The sequence below is a fragment of the Hydra vulgaris genome, chromosome 15 (assembly GCF_038396675.1).
Source record: "Hydra vulgaris chromosome 15, alternate assembly HydraT2T_AEP".
NCBI classification, from domain to species: Eukaryota; Metazoa; Cnidaria; class Hydrozoa; order Anthoathecata; family Hydridae; genus Hydra; species Hydra vulgaris.
The window spans coordinates 27830877-27844651 of record NC_088934.1 but is presented as its reverse complement, the minus strand read 5'-3'; the positions used below and the strand labels follow the sequence as shown (position 1 = coordinate 27844651).

The following is a 13775-nucleotide window of genomic DNA, read 5'->3' as shown; positions in this document are numbered from 1 at the left end:
CCTTCTACGTCAACAACAGTTTCTCTCACCTTCTGAACCACAACTACTACATTTATTAGTACACTCATATGCTGAAACATCTAATAAAATTTAATTGGAAAAATGCATAGATAAAAAAAATTTAATTGAATCCACAGTGAAAAATATCAACATTCTAAAATAAATGTAAGACATAATACCAGAGACTAAAAAAATGAAAAGTTCCGCATTCACTTGGAAAAAAATTACTAATGATAAAAAAACTTTTATACATCTTTCTATCATGAACAGTTTTAACATTTCGTTTGCCCAAAACCATAGAGTAATAAAATAAATGTTTTTTGACACCAATGCAACTTAATAAATAAAGATCTTGGTGACCAATTTGGTTGTTCAAGATCGACTTGTTCAAACAAAGAAGAGTTAGTGACAAATTCATTACTAGTAACAGTTACTTTTAAACTTGATTGAAAGTGAATAAAATCATGACAGGTCGTGGATTTTAAATAAGAAAATATTGGTTAAGATATTATAGCTATTATAGCATAAGTATACCACCGGGCGCTTAAGTAAAAAATAAAAAAATTTTATTTCCCTTCAGAAGAGCTAGATCAAAATCTTAATTACTTAAAATCGCAAAGTAAGCAAACAAAAAAAAATTATTAAAAAACCTTATTTCCCCAGTCGGCATATCTAGTATTGTAAATACTAGGAGTATTGATCACGTATAACATACCGCCATTGATACCAGAAAAATACGCATTTAGTTTTAAGTTTCGAATTCGAGTTCAATACCACTTATTTATCAAAAATACCTATTATTTAATATTTGATCAAAATCGGAATGATATTGAACCCGATTTTGATCAAATATTAACAAGGGAAAAACGAGATTCTTCGCTTTTAAAGCGCATGCTTAAACTGATATAGCGAAAATAAAATTTAAATTAAAAAGATTTCTTGAGAAATTTAGTAAATTATCTCCAGTACAGTTACAGTACTTTTTTGCACTAAAAGAGTTACTAAAACTTTATCATAAAAATATTTATTACTACTTTTAAATTTATTAATTTAGTTTTATGAAGTCCTAAATTAATATAATTCAAATATACGTTAAATCCTATCATTTCATACCTTGCTTATTTTATTCCGTTGATTACTATTTTATTGACATTTCTGTTATGCTATTACTTTTTTTTGTTCTGTTTTAGAAAATTTAGAAAAATAAGTTAAAATTTTGAGCCAGCACTGACATTTTAATTGTTGCTAAGCGTTAAATTTTGTTATTAGGATTGCAGTTCTTTTATCTGTTTTTTGTTTTTTATTCAATAAGTATTTGATTTAAATTAAATATGATTATAATTTGATATTTTATTACGAGATATATGTCTTTATATATTAATATATATATATATATATATATATATATATATATATATATATATATATATATATATATATATATATATATATATATATATATATATATATATATATAAGAATCTTGTTAGATTTTTTCATGTTATTTTTAAATTTTTTGTTCACGCAATTCAAGTTATATATGTTTATAGTTTGCATATATGTTTATATTATGTTCAAAATTAAAATGTTTTTGATAAATATATGTATGTGGTAATATGTGTTATATAATTGTTTTATAAATTCATTTTTAAAATAGTATAAAATGTATCTATTGTGTATATAAATATTATAAGAAGTGTTTATATATGTTATATAAATTTAAATAAATATATTGTGTTTTGTAGTTAGTATATATGTTTATATTATGTTGTTTCCATGACATAGAAACAACATAATATAAACATATATACTAACTATAAAACACAATATATTTATTCAAATTTATATAACATATATAAACACTTCTTATAATATTTATGGACCATGTTTTCAAAGTGTGTGACTTGGCAAACGTGTTGAGCAAGATTTGCATAAAGTTGTTATTTATGTTACTAATGTTGTTACATTTGGCTTACCTTTATGTTGGTGTCTATTGTTAAAAATTATAAGTGGTTTTATTGAAACTCACTGCTTTTAATGGTTCAGTAAAAGCCACTCAAGAAAAATCATTTTGCCATATATACATTTTGTTTATATCTTAATTTGAATTTTTAGAACCATGACGTACCAACATGAATTGTTTTCTAAAAGCTAACATGAAATAACAATATTTAACAACTACTACTCTCTTATCATGACATCTTATCTCTATCTGATATATTGATTTGTGATTCATATATGATGTTTTTCTTTGTATTTACTTATCCATTACATTTTTTTATTTCAGATTTATCATATGATGGATTTATGCAATATAAAAGAACGAATATATGTAAATTTTTATGAATTTTTTAAAAACATCTGCTAATAATTAGTCCAGTGAACGTTCAAACTTCAATGTTGCATATGTCATCTTTAAGTAGTTTCTTGGCTTTTCTAAATGTGTTTCTTATTCACATGGTTTTACAAGCAAGGTATGCAAGCATATTTGAGCTGAAAATTTTTTTTAGCCTTTAAGGAGGATTGACGTTACATTTTTAAATTTAATTTGTTTAAATATAGTAGTTTTAACAAATAAATGTTTGTTTGTTCTTTGTTTTTTTACTTATTTGTTTTCAGATTCTTAAGAACTTGGCAACTTATCTAAGTAAGTTTTTTTTTTCTTTTTAGTGCAATTGGAAAGAGCTGAAAGTTATTTTTTAGAGCAATTGAAAAGAATTAAAGTGTTTTTTAGTTACTTCACACGGTATAACTGATACTGATTTGAGTAAGTTTACTATTTTGCTTTATTTTATATTGGATTTATTTGATATTTGATATATGTTATATTAGATATATATTTTATGTATTTAACATGGAAAACTGACTGTAATTTGTTGACACAAAAGTTTATAAACATAAATCTGCCTATATTTCAGTATATTTTATATTTCTCTGTATCTTTATAAATATTCTTCTTTCTTAGAAAAATAACAGACTAGAAAAAATAAATAAATTTCTTTTGAAAGTAGTTGAAAAAAATGATGTATTTCCATATTTCATTGTGTAAAGTGTAATACCACTTTTTAAAGGTATGTGAATAGATATATATGGGAACATGGGGCAAGATGACGACTGTTTCAAAAAACGCCTGTATCTTAGTCTGTCCCAAAAATTAAAACTTACTTTTAGCTGGTGATGTAGCAATGTAATAAATCAAGTCAAACGAGGATAAAAAGTTTTTTTCTCAATCTCGGAAAAACTTTTTTAATACTTAGCTTTCGTCACAAAAATAATATTTAAAAAGAAAACATTGATAAATCTAGTAAAATTAATCTACTTCCCTTTCAGCTAAAATCAACTGTTATATTTAGTTTTGCTTAAGAGATAACTGTAGGTCGTCATCTTGCCCCATTCGTCATTTAAATAATTAATTTAGAGTAAAATATACTGATTGACATTGCTTCATTTTTTATACAAGATTGTGCATTTATTATTTTTATGCATTAAGGTAAAAATAATTTTGTGCATTGTAGTCTAGATTCTTTTTTAATTAAAAATAATTGATGTAAATAAATGTTGTTTAATATTTTTGATAAACGACTAATGTATGCAAACATATAAAAAGATATGGATTTCAATAAATCTTAAGTTTAAATAAAGTCTTTGATTAGAAAAGATCACAATTTGTAAGATTCTTTTACGTTCATTTATTCAGTAGCAGCAATATAAGATTACTGGTAATATGTTTAATGATAATAGTTAAATTGAAATAGATAGTATTAGGCTCAACGAAGTTATAATGTAAATGCTTATAGGCAACTTGAAAATAGTAGTCAAATGAAAAAAATAGATCATTTCTAAGAAATATTTTACAATTTGCTTGCTATTTTATGGTATAATTGTTTAAATTGTTTAACTATAATTGTTCCTCGATTGTTCAAATATTGTAATAAATAAAATCTTTTCAGTCCAAGTATTTAAGTTAATAAAATATTTTATTAAATTATGGTGTTATTTCCCAGTGTTACTACATTGTGTTGTCAAGCCTTTTTATAATCTTTTTTAATTATTCTGTAGACACAGAGTATATATTTTCTGTTATTATTATCCTAATTCTACTAACAATAAAATGCAAATAGTACTTTTGTAATTAAATTTTTTTTTTTTTAATTTCATTTTTTAGGTATTTGCAGGCTTTACTTGACTTTCCGTTTCTGGTACCTGTGTTGTGACAGATTTTAATAAGAACTCAACTGATGTTAATTGCGGTCTTCGTCTTTAACTATAAGCAATGATGTTGCTGATTGGGAGTCAAAGTTAAAATATTTACAGATAAATTTGTATTTAATTTTTTAGATAATATATCAAGTTATTAATGTGTTTTTATTGTTATTAATGATTTAATAACTCATAACCCGTATTACGGGTTGCTTACTGCTAGTCATTATCATTATGTTATGAATTCATATTAGTTAATAAAATTGTATTGAATATTCTCTGGTTATCGTGTTTTATACGTGTTTACAAGAGTTTCAAATGCGAGTTTGATACTCAGTAGGCGTCGTATTGTATACCTGTCTTTATACGCATCTAATGCGTATCTCTAATGCGTATTCGACACGATAAAATAGCTAACATACATACCACATCGATACGTATTTTAACGAGTTTCTAATGCGCATTTACAACTAAATTTGCCGACTGGGTCATTACTCGGGACGAAAATAATAATTGCGTTAAGTTAAAAATTGTTTAAGAATATAGAAAAACGCTTCACAAATATATCTATGCATTTCAAAAATTTGCATGCGGTCCAGGCTTTGCAAAAAAGCGTTTTGGAAAAAACTAGTATGAGAAGTTTCAACAAAAAAAATACTGGTAATATGAAAAAAAGTTTCAATAAAATAAAACTACTTAATTACATAATTGATTTAAACTTTTTTCTTATTTATTTTTTTTAATTCTTTTGAAGAGTAAAATCATCAAGATAAATTCAAGAACTTTATTTATAAAATTAAAGTTTTATGACTCATTTGGTAACAGAGCATTACTTTAATAACCTTCATTAAGAACTTCAATATAAGATTTACTTTATTACTTCATTAATAACTCCAACGTAAGCTTCATTAATAGACAATATAACGACCATATCTTTAATGATCTGATCATTTTCCTACTTTTATATTTCATAAATATTAATATCAAACTAATAACACAGCAAAAACAAGTCTATCATTCAAGCGCTTTATTTTTACATTCAAAGAACAATTGAAGACCTTGGTGCAAAAACGATGTAAAACATTTGGTCGATTTTTAGATTTAAACGGAATATTTCTGATTTAAACGGAAGATTCTTTAACAGTTGATGCAAAAATAACTTAGATTAGAGCACTTCTCATGCCATTTAACTAGGGGTGAGCAAAAATTTTTGGATTACCAGATATAATAATATCCAATCTGGTATCTAATCCGAATCAAAATCCAAAAATTTGAATACCTGATCCGGAAAAAGCGGACTGGATATCCGAACCGTTTTTTTTAATAAATTTAGATCCGATTTGGGATCGTCCATAAATTACGTAACGCGAAATTAAACTAAATAGACAAAAGACAAAGGATTAAAACTTTTTCCTCGCAGTGTCATTAATTAAATTAAGTATATAAACAGCCTTTAAAGTCCAGCGAAAGTCGCCGCGCAAAAGAGCAAAATAATCTCCTACTTATATTTTTTAAATAAGTTTTGCGTTGCGTAATTTTTGGACGATCCCTTAAGGATTATTAAAAAACGGAAATCCGGATCTAATCTGGTTCTTTACGCTTATTTTAAAAAATAAGAGTTCATTCAGAATGTGCAGTGGTTATAGTTCTGGCTCACCAAGAGGTCCGAGGTTCAGCGCCTTTCGGCATTGGAAGGGAATATCGGCGTAAAATGAATTTATACTTTTTGCACGCTTGTTCATAATCATAACAAAAATAAATGTTCATTAATAACAAAGAATAACTTTAAAGCAGTTATTTAATTCTTTTTTTATTTGATTTTTCTTATTACATTTTTCTTATTTTATCGTTGATAATATCAAAATTCTATATAAGTATTTTTATTTTTCCTTTAAAAATAAATACACTAATTAATTATAAGTAAATATCTAGCTATTTACTTTATTTAAATATTTTTTTATTATAATTATAAAACACCGGATATTAAAACTAATGTTCGTGCTAATATGTTTTTAAAACACAAGTGGCTATGAATATAGCCATTTAGTCACTTAAATAGGATATTAGGATAATAGGATGCGAAAGGCAAGAAATAAATGCTGAAATTAAAAGGAATTTTTTTGACGCCAAATAAACTTATGAAGTTAAGTTGTAAATATCTAAGACCTCTTTGTAAATATATAAGACCTCTTTACAGATAGATTTTATCATACCTCTTTCAATAACTGTTTTTATATACTTTTATGAAATGCATCTTTTGCAAAATTGATTTATTTTCTACCAAGAAAAAAATGAAATACACCATAAACTCTCAGAAACGCTTAAACAAAGAAAAATGATTCAGATTTTAACAAACTGGATCAGATATCCAGTTTGCTCACCCTACATTTAACTAAGGATTTAATTGAATGGTACTTACTCCCTACATTCAAAGTTAATCTGTTTTTTCATTCTCCTAAACAATTTGTAAAAATGGAGTTACCTCGTTTTTACATCGAGGTCTTTAATTACTTTTGATTAAATCGAGTAAGTACTTTATCTTGTGTGTGTGCGTGCGTGCGTGTGTGTGTTTATTAAGTGCTTCCAAAAGTCTTTACGGTCTTATCACAGAGCACCGCGGAAGCGCATATAGCTAGAAAGGTTACGCCTCCTTCCTTACTAATGCCACTTATTGGGCTAAAGCCGGCGTCAAACTGAGAACCTCTTGGTTCTGGAGCCAGAACCCTAACCACTACAACGATCTGAAGCAAAGGTAATGTATAACGCATTTTTAAAAGTTTATTATAAGTTTATGATGTTTTTTATTTACATCATAAACTTTAATTTAGAGTTTAGATATTTCTAAAACAAACAAAACTATAAAATCACCATGGATTACAAAGTCAGAAAAAATCTTCAAAAAAAATATATATCTAACACTTTATAATTATATAACTTAACAATTATATATCTAAAAATTATATATCTAAATTAAAAACAGTTAAAATTAAAAAATTTTTGAAAACCTACGGAAATCAATTCTTAAAAAAAATACTATAACAACTTATTTGAAAAGTACAAAAATGAAATCTTCAATCAATTCAAGCATCTTCAAAGATTTATTTAAAGTATTTGATACTAGAAAGAATTTTTCATTCCTCTCAAAGCTGTGCAACAAGCTGTGCCAACAAGCTGGATTAAGATATTAAATGTACAGTATGTAGTTTTATGCATAAAAACACTTTGCAGTGACGGATCCAGTTTTTTTTTTGTGTTTGAGATAGCTAACTTCCAGACATTTAGCAAACTCCAAACATTTGTATTTTATACTTATGTCAAATAATGATGCTTTGTAAAAAATTGCGATAATTGGAGGCTAGGAACAAAAAAAGACCTAAATTTCATCCCCCTCCTGCCTCAAACGTGAGAGCAGCAAGTTGATAAAATATTTTTTTTGCTATTCTTAACTAAATTTATATTCATCGATAAATTTTAATTATTGAACAATCTCTGAGCGTTCAAAAATTATGACTATATAAAATTTGTAAATTTGAGGGGGGCTTAAACTTTATATGATCATAATTTTTGAACGCTGAGAGATAATATTATGAAACTTAAAACTTATTGATGAATATAAGTCTAGTTAAGAATAATACAAAAAATATTTTATAAACTTGTTGCCCTCACGTTTTGGGTAGGGTAGTGATGAAATTTTAGGGCTCTTTTGTTCCCAGCCAATCATCGCAATTTTTTGCAAAGCATCATTATTTGACATAATTATAAACATACAATTGTTTGGATTTTGCTCCATGTCTGGAAGTTAAATCTTAAACACCAAAAAATACTGGATCCGCCACTGACACTTTGCTATAAATAATTTTGTATTTATAACAAAAGTTATAAGATATATTAATGATAAATTGTTTATTAGTTGATTTTCGACATTTGTTTGATGTGTCAAAATTCCAAATGTGTTCATTAAAGAACTTTCAATAAGTACTATTTTTAACTTTTGCATCAAAAAAAGTGGATTACACCGCTAACATAAACATCTGCTTCAATTTTTCACCTTTTCTGGTGAAAAATTGGATAGTCTTAACAACTTTTGTGTGTTATAAGTTAATAAAATTTTGGAGTCTTGTTTTTGGCCCATTTTTGGTATGGCATCGATGAGTCATTTTTACCCGTGGCTCACTCCTATCCATCCTCCCTTAGTATCAAAAGCTAGGGACTCCATAAAGTACATGAAATGTCAAATTAACTAAACGTTTTTTATTTTTTAATGTTTGGAAAAACTTATGCGTTGGAAAAGGGGAGGGTTTGATTTTGTAATAAATAATGTGTAATTTACTGATTCTTATAATTATTATTATCCTTGTTGAGTTTAATTATGTGTATACTAAAACTAACCTGTTTGTATATTTTAGTTTACATATTATTATATGAAGAATAAAGCCTTTTATGTTGGCTTAGAGTTAATTATAGACTAAATTCACAACACTACAATTTATTCTTCATATTTTAATGGATAAATATCTAAGACCGGAACGATTTGACAGCAATCTCAATTCTGCATAAGCTTCTAAAGAATGGTCACACTGGTTTAGAACTTTTAAAATGAAAACTATACATCATGAAAACTATACAAACAGAAGATAAATTAGATGTCCTCATTAACTATTTATCTACTTCCGTGTTTGACTATATTGCAGACATTGAATCATTTGATGGCGCTATATAAATCCTGGAAAACTTAATTGTAAAACCTAAAAATGAATTATTTTCCAGACATCAGTTAGCTTCACGTAAACAATCATCCAGAGAATCTATGGATGAGTTTTTGCAGGCCTTACATACACTCAGTAAAGATTGCAACTTTAAACAGGTTTCTGCTTCAGAACATTCTGAAGAATACATTTGTGATTCATTTATAAGTGGTCTAAGCTCTCATCATATTTGCCAAAGCAACTAGAAAACTCTACTCTTAAACTTACTGAGGCCTATAATCAAGATCGTTCATTGGAAAACACTCAAAGAAATAACGAAATATATTCACATACAGAGTATAGTAATGTTGCTGCAATTAATAAACATTCTGAATATATTACTGAGCTTGCTTTAGTTTCTACTAAGCCTAGCGGACTTTGTTATTTCTGTGGAAGTAAACGTCACACTCGACAATCATATCCTGCCAGAGAAGCAGAATGTAACAATTGTGGTAAGAAAGGACATTTCAAGAAAGTATGCAAATCATCAAAGAACATTGTCATGTCTGCTACTGCTAACTTCCATGCACCAAGTTTAGCCTCGATTACTTGCTCTTCTATCAACTCACTTAACTCTATTGTTTATATCTTTATTGCTAGGGCCAAGGTAAGAGCTCTTCTTGACACTGGAAGCTCTGACACATTTATAAGCAAATCATTATGTGACTCTTTAAAACTTAATATACTCCCTTCTAATAAAAGAGTCTCTATGGCTGATCCTTCCTTATCTTGTCAAGTTATAGGTAAAGTTTTAACTAACTTCACTTTATTTGGTATGAAATACTCTAATATTAACTTTTTGGTTATACCCAACTCTTGCAAAAGTTAGTCATCTAAATAAAGTTTTAAGCTATTCAGTTTGAATTTATCCACCCATTATCAAAAAATGAGTGTTTACTTTTAGTTCCTCTATCAACACAAGACTTTCTTCTAAAAAAATTTCTTCTAGCAAGTATGTAATTTCTGAAAATAAAAATTCTGCAGTTTCTTTTTTCAATGCAGATCAAAAGAGGCTTGCAGGATCTAGTACTATTAGGAAATTTGTAGTTTTAAATGATTTTAGAGTTGTGGCATTTCTCAACAACTTGCAGTGGAACCATTTAGCTGACTAATTTGATACATCCATCTGGAACTTTTTGTTTTAACTAATTTTCTTTTTTCTGCTTATTTTTATATTAAAGTTGGTTAAATAGTAAGGAAATTATGACATAATCATGAAAACAAAAAATTACTTTACTAGCTTTTGCATTCACGTGTGAAAGTTTGCCACTTAAGCAATAGTTTTAAACTGGTATTTTTGCTAATGAACAACTTCATATAGAAACAAGTGTGAAAACATTGAATTAAATTTTCAAAAGATTATAACACTTTTAACAAATTGGCATTAAAAGATTAAAAAAAAATTAGAATTAGACTTTTTAGATTTTGATCTTTTTTCTTTTTTTTCTTGTTAAAACAACTTGGTGACGTTGTTTTAGGGACAAAACGTTTTACTTAAAAACATATGTGGTGTGAACTTGAGTTGGTATTGACATAACTTCTGCTAAAACTTTTAAAACTGAAATTTCATTTTAATTGTTGATTTTTAATTTAACATGTCAGAAATTAAATTTAATTCAAAAATTAAATGAAATTTTTTTGATATAAATAAAATTTCAAAACTTATAGCAAAAGTTTTTGACATCATATAGATTTTTTGAAAATTTTAAAATAAAAAAAGGTATCATAGGTCAAAGTTTATATAAACTTATATATATAACTATATAATAGTTTATATAAATTAGATTTATAAAGATATAGCCTTGTATAGATGCATAAAGTTTATTTCTGAAAAAAGATCCAGTGGATTTTGTTGTCAAAATCTTTAATAAAGAAGAGAAATAAAACATAGAAATAAAATACCAACATAAAAACATGAATGAGTAACATAAAACATTAGAAGTAACTAAAAATGTTTTAAAAAGACAGATGAAAATTAATTAAAAGAGAGATGTGTGATGGTTGTGCGCCACACAAGAGTAGCAACAACAACAACAACAACAACAACAAAAAGCATATTTACCAGAAATATAGATGTTTTATATAAGAATGTTATATGTTATAAAATATTTGTACAGTCTTCATTCTGGATGGTTCACTCTCATATAGCTAGGCTAAATCGAGGAGAGCGACCATGAACAAAACAAAACAAAAGAAAAGAAAAAAAAAGAAGAACATAAAATAAATATTACACTCACAGAAGGTTGCAATTAGTCTACATTCATATTTGTATCTTATATATTTTTTATGGTGATTTATCTATTATCACCAGTGATACTACTGTTGTTTCTATTTATCTTGATGTAGCAAGTAGCATTTTAATTTGGTTTTAAGAACATTTTTTTAAATGTTGCTAAAAGAGATTGATTTTAATTTATTTTGAATTTAATTCCAGTCCATTAATGCAGAGTATTTAAAGGAATGCTTGCCGTAGGATTTTGTATTATATTTTTGCACACTCAGTGCACCTCTGCAAGAATTTCTTGTAAGTTGACAGCTAATTGTACTGCATAAAGTAAACCATTTATTAAATATGGGAGGTAGCTTTTTGTTTAGGCAGCTGTGAATCAATAAATAATTTTCAATTTTGATTATATCATGCAGTTTTAAAATTTGTAGTGTGTTAAAAGATGGGAATGTATGTGAATTGTTTGGTAGAAATTCAATAACTCTGACTGCTTTTTTCTGCATGATAAATAGGCGATTTGCAATACTAATGTGTTGACTCCATGATAGAAGACAATATGTGAGATGAGAGTGAAACAAAGCATAGTAAATAGATTTTAAAGTTTTTTTGTTGTATAAAATGTCTTAGCTTTGACAGGATGGCAAGGGATCTATTTAACTTATTAGATAAATCGTTATAATGGTAAGTCCAGGCTAAGTTTTTGTCTAGCTTTATACCCAAGTAGTTTACAAATTTTTTGCACCAAAGATTTTTCCCATTTAACTTAATTTTGAGCTGCTGATCTAATTTTTTGTGACAACTTTTAAATAATATTAAATCAGTTTTTTTGGAGTTGAGGGAAATTTTGTTGGCATTTAGCCAGAGGCATAGTTTTTTAAGATTATAGTCAACATATTTGTTGATTTTTTTATAGACTTAATACAATAGAGAAGGTTTGTATCATCTGCAAAGTGTTGAACTCTACAAAATTTTAAAGCTATAGACATGTCATTTATATAAATAAGAAACAATAAAGGGCCAAGGACAGATCTCTGAGGAACACCTACTTTGATATCGTTTAGGTCTGAGGTCATCCCACTAATGGATACTAATTGAGTTCTATTAGTAAGGAAAGATTTGAACCAAGAGTTTGAGACTTCTCTACCAAATTGTAATTCACAAAACAGTCTATTTTCATTGAAGAATTTGTATAAGCGGTTAAATATTAGCCTTTCAAGAATTTTATCAATGTTGGAGAGAAGGGAAATTGGCCTATAGTTTGATATTAATAGTTTTGAATCAGTTTTAAAAATAACAAGTAAATAAGAGCAGATAATAAATTATCTAATTTCTATCTCTTAAATTATTTTGGTTTAATCTTAAATTAAATCAAAATTTATCAATAGAATTCAAACTTCATCAATTCATTTTTTTTTAAACTTTTAAATTGATGACCATGAAAAAATTTGTAAATTAAAATAAAACCACTAAAATCAAGAGGAAGTTATTTAAATTGCAAATGTTTGGCTTTGACAAAACTAAAAGATTTTAAAAACTGGGTTGCTCTAAAATATGCATATAATCATAGCTCCATTCTTGAGATTAACCCTATGCATTAAACCTTTAAAGATCATGATTGACTTTGAAGTAAAATTTAATTTCATTTCTTTATATGCCATAACTTTGAAGCAATAACTTTTTTTAGTTATTTTAGACATTATTAGGACATGAAAAATGTGACAACAAATCAAAAAGATATAATCTTGAAAATTATTTAGTAAAATGAACAACTAAAACTTTTTTACAATTGAAATTAAGCTTAGATAGTGTCAAAAACATTTAGACATGTAAAAATTCACTAAAGTAAATGTCAGTGTTTTTAACGACTAAACAAAAGTACTAATCCAAACAAAATTAGGTGTCTTGCAATTCAATTCTAATTAAAATAAGTGAAAAGAGAAAGCATTAGTCAAGCAAAATTAAAGCTTGAGCTATCATTGAAGACTTACACTTTAGCATAATCTAAAAATGTGCTTGTAGCATCTGTAAGTGATTACAACATTGTAGTATAGCATTACTATTACTACTTGGCATTGAGTGTCATATAGTAGTATATATAATATATATAAGCTTATAGTAAAGCTTATTTAGTGTATATATATTGTATACTAAACAAGCTTATATACACTAAATAAGCTTATAAGTCTACAACAAAAAGATGGGAAAGCAATTTTATTTTAAAAAAACAATGAGGTGGTCTTCAATGGTATGATCTTTCCATCCCATTTAAAGATTGTGAAATTATTATTTATATAAATTTCAGTTTCATAAATCAAAGTAAAAACTAAAAACTAAATAGATCTACTAAAATGTCTATTTATTAAATCTTTATAAATAAAAACTGCTTTTACATTTAAATTAATTTCATATTCAATAATTCCTAAAAATTATTCTTATTTAAATTTACCTTCAACTTTAACCTATTTTGTGATTGTATCTTTTTAACCTTTATGAAGTTTAATCCTAAAGCACTTATTAACTTCTGAATTTTATTAGCATTTTTACCATTTTCCATTATATCCATGCCAAATTATCCAATGATTACTTAGCCTGACAACAATAAC

The 13775-nt window shown here is 26.5% G+C and overlaps 1 protein-coding gene and 1 long non-coding RNA gene across 3 annotated transcripts in view; one reads left to right on the top strand and one right to left on the bottom strand.

Moving 5' to 3' along the window:
• LOC100210798 (DENN domain-containing protein 11) overlaps nucleotides 1-13775 on the bottom strand; it is a 59740-nt gene that overhangs the window by 40923 nt on the left and 5042 nt on the right. The window lies entirely within an intron of this gene.
• Nucleotides 2031-4354, top strand: LOC136092383 (uncharacterized). Its single transcript, XR_010644380.1, has 3 exons — nucleotides 2031-2474; nucleotides 2671-2767; nucleotides 4166-4354. It is a non-coding gene; the product is annotated as an uncharacterized LOC136092383 (long non-coding RNA).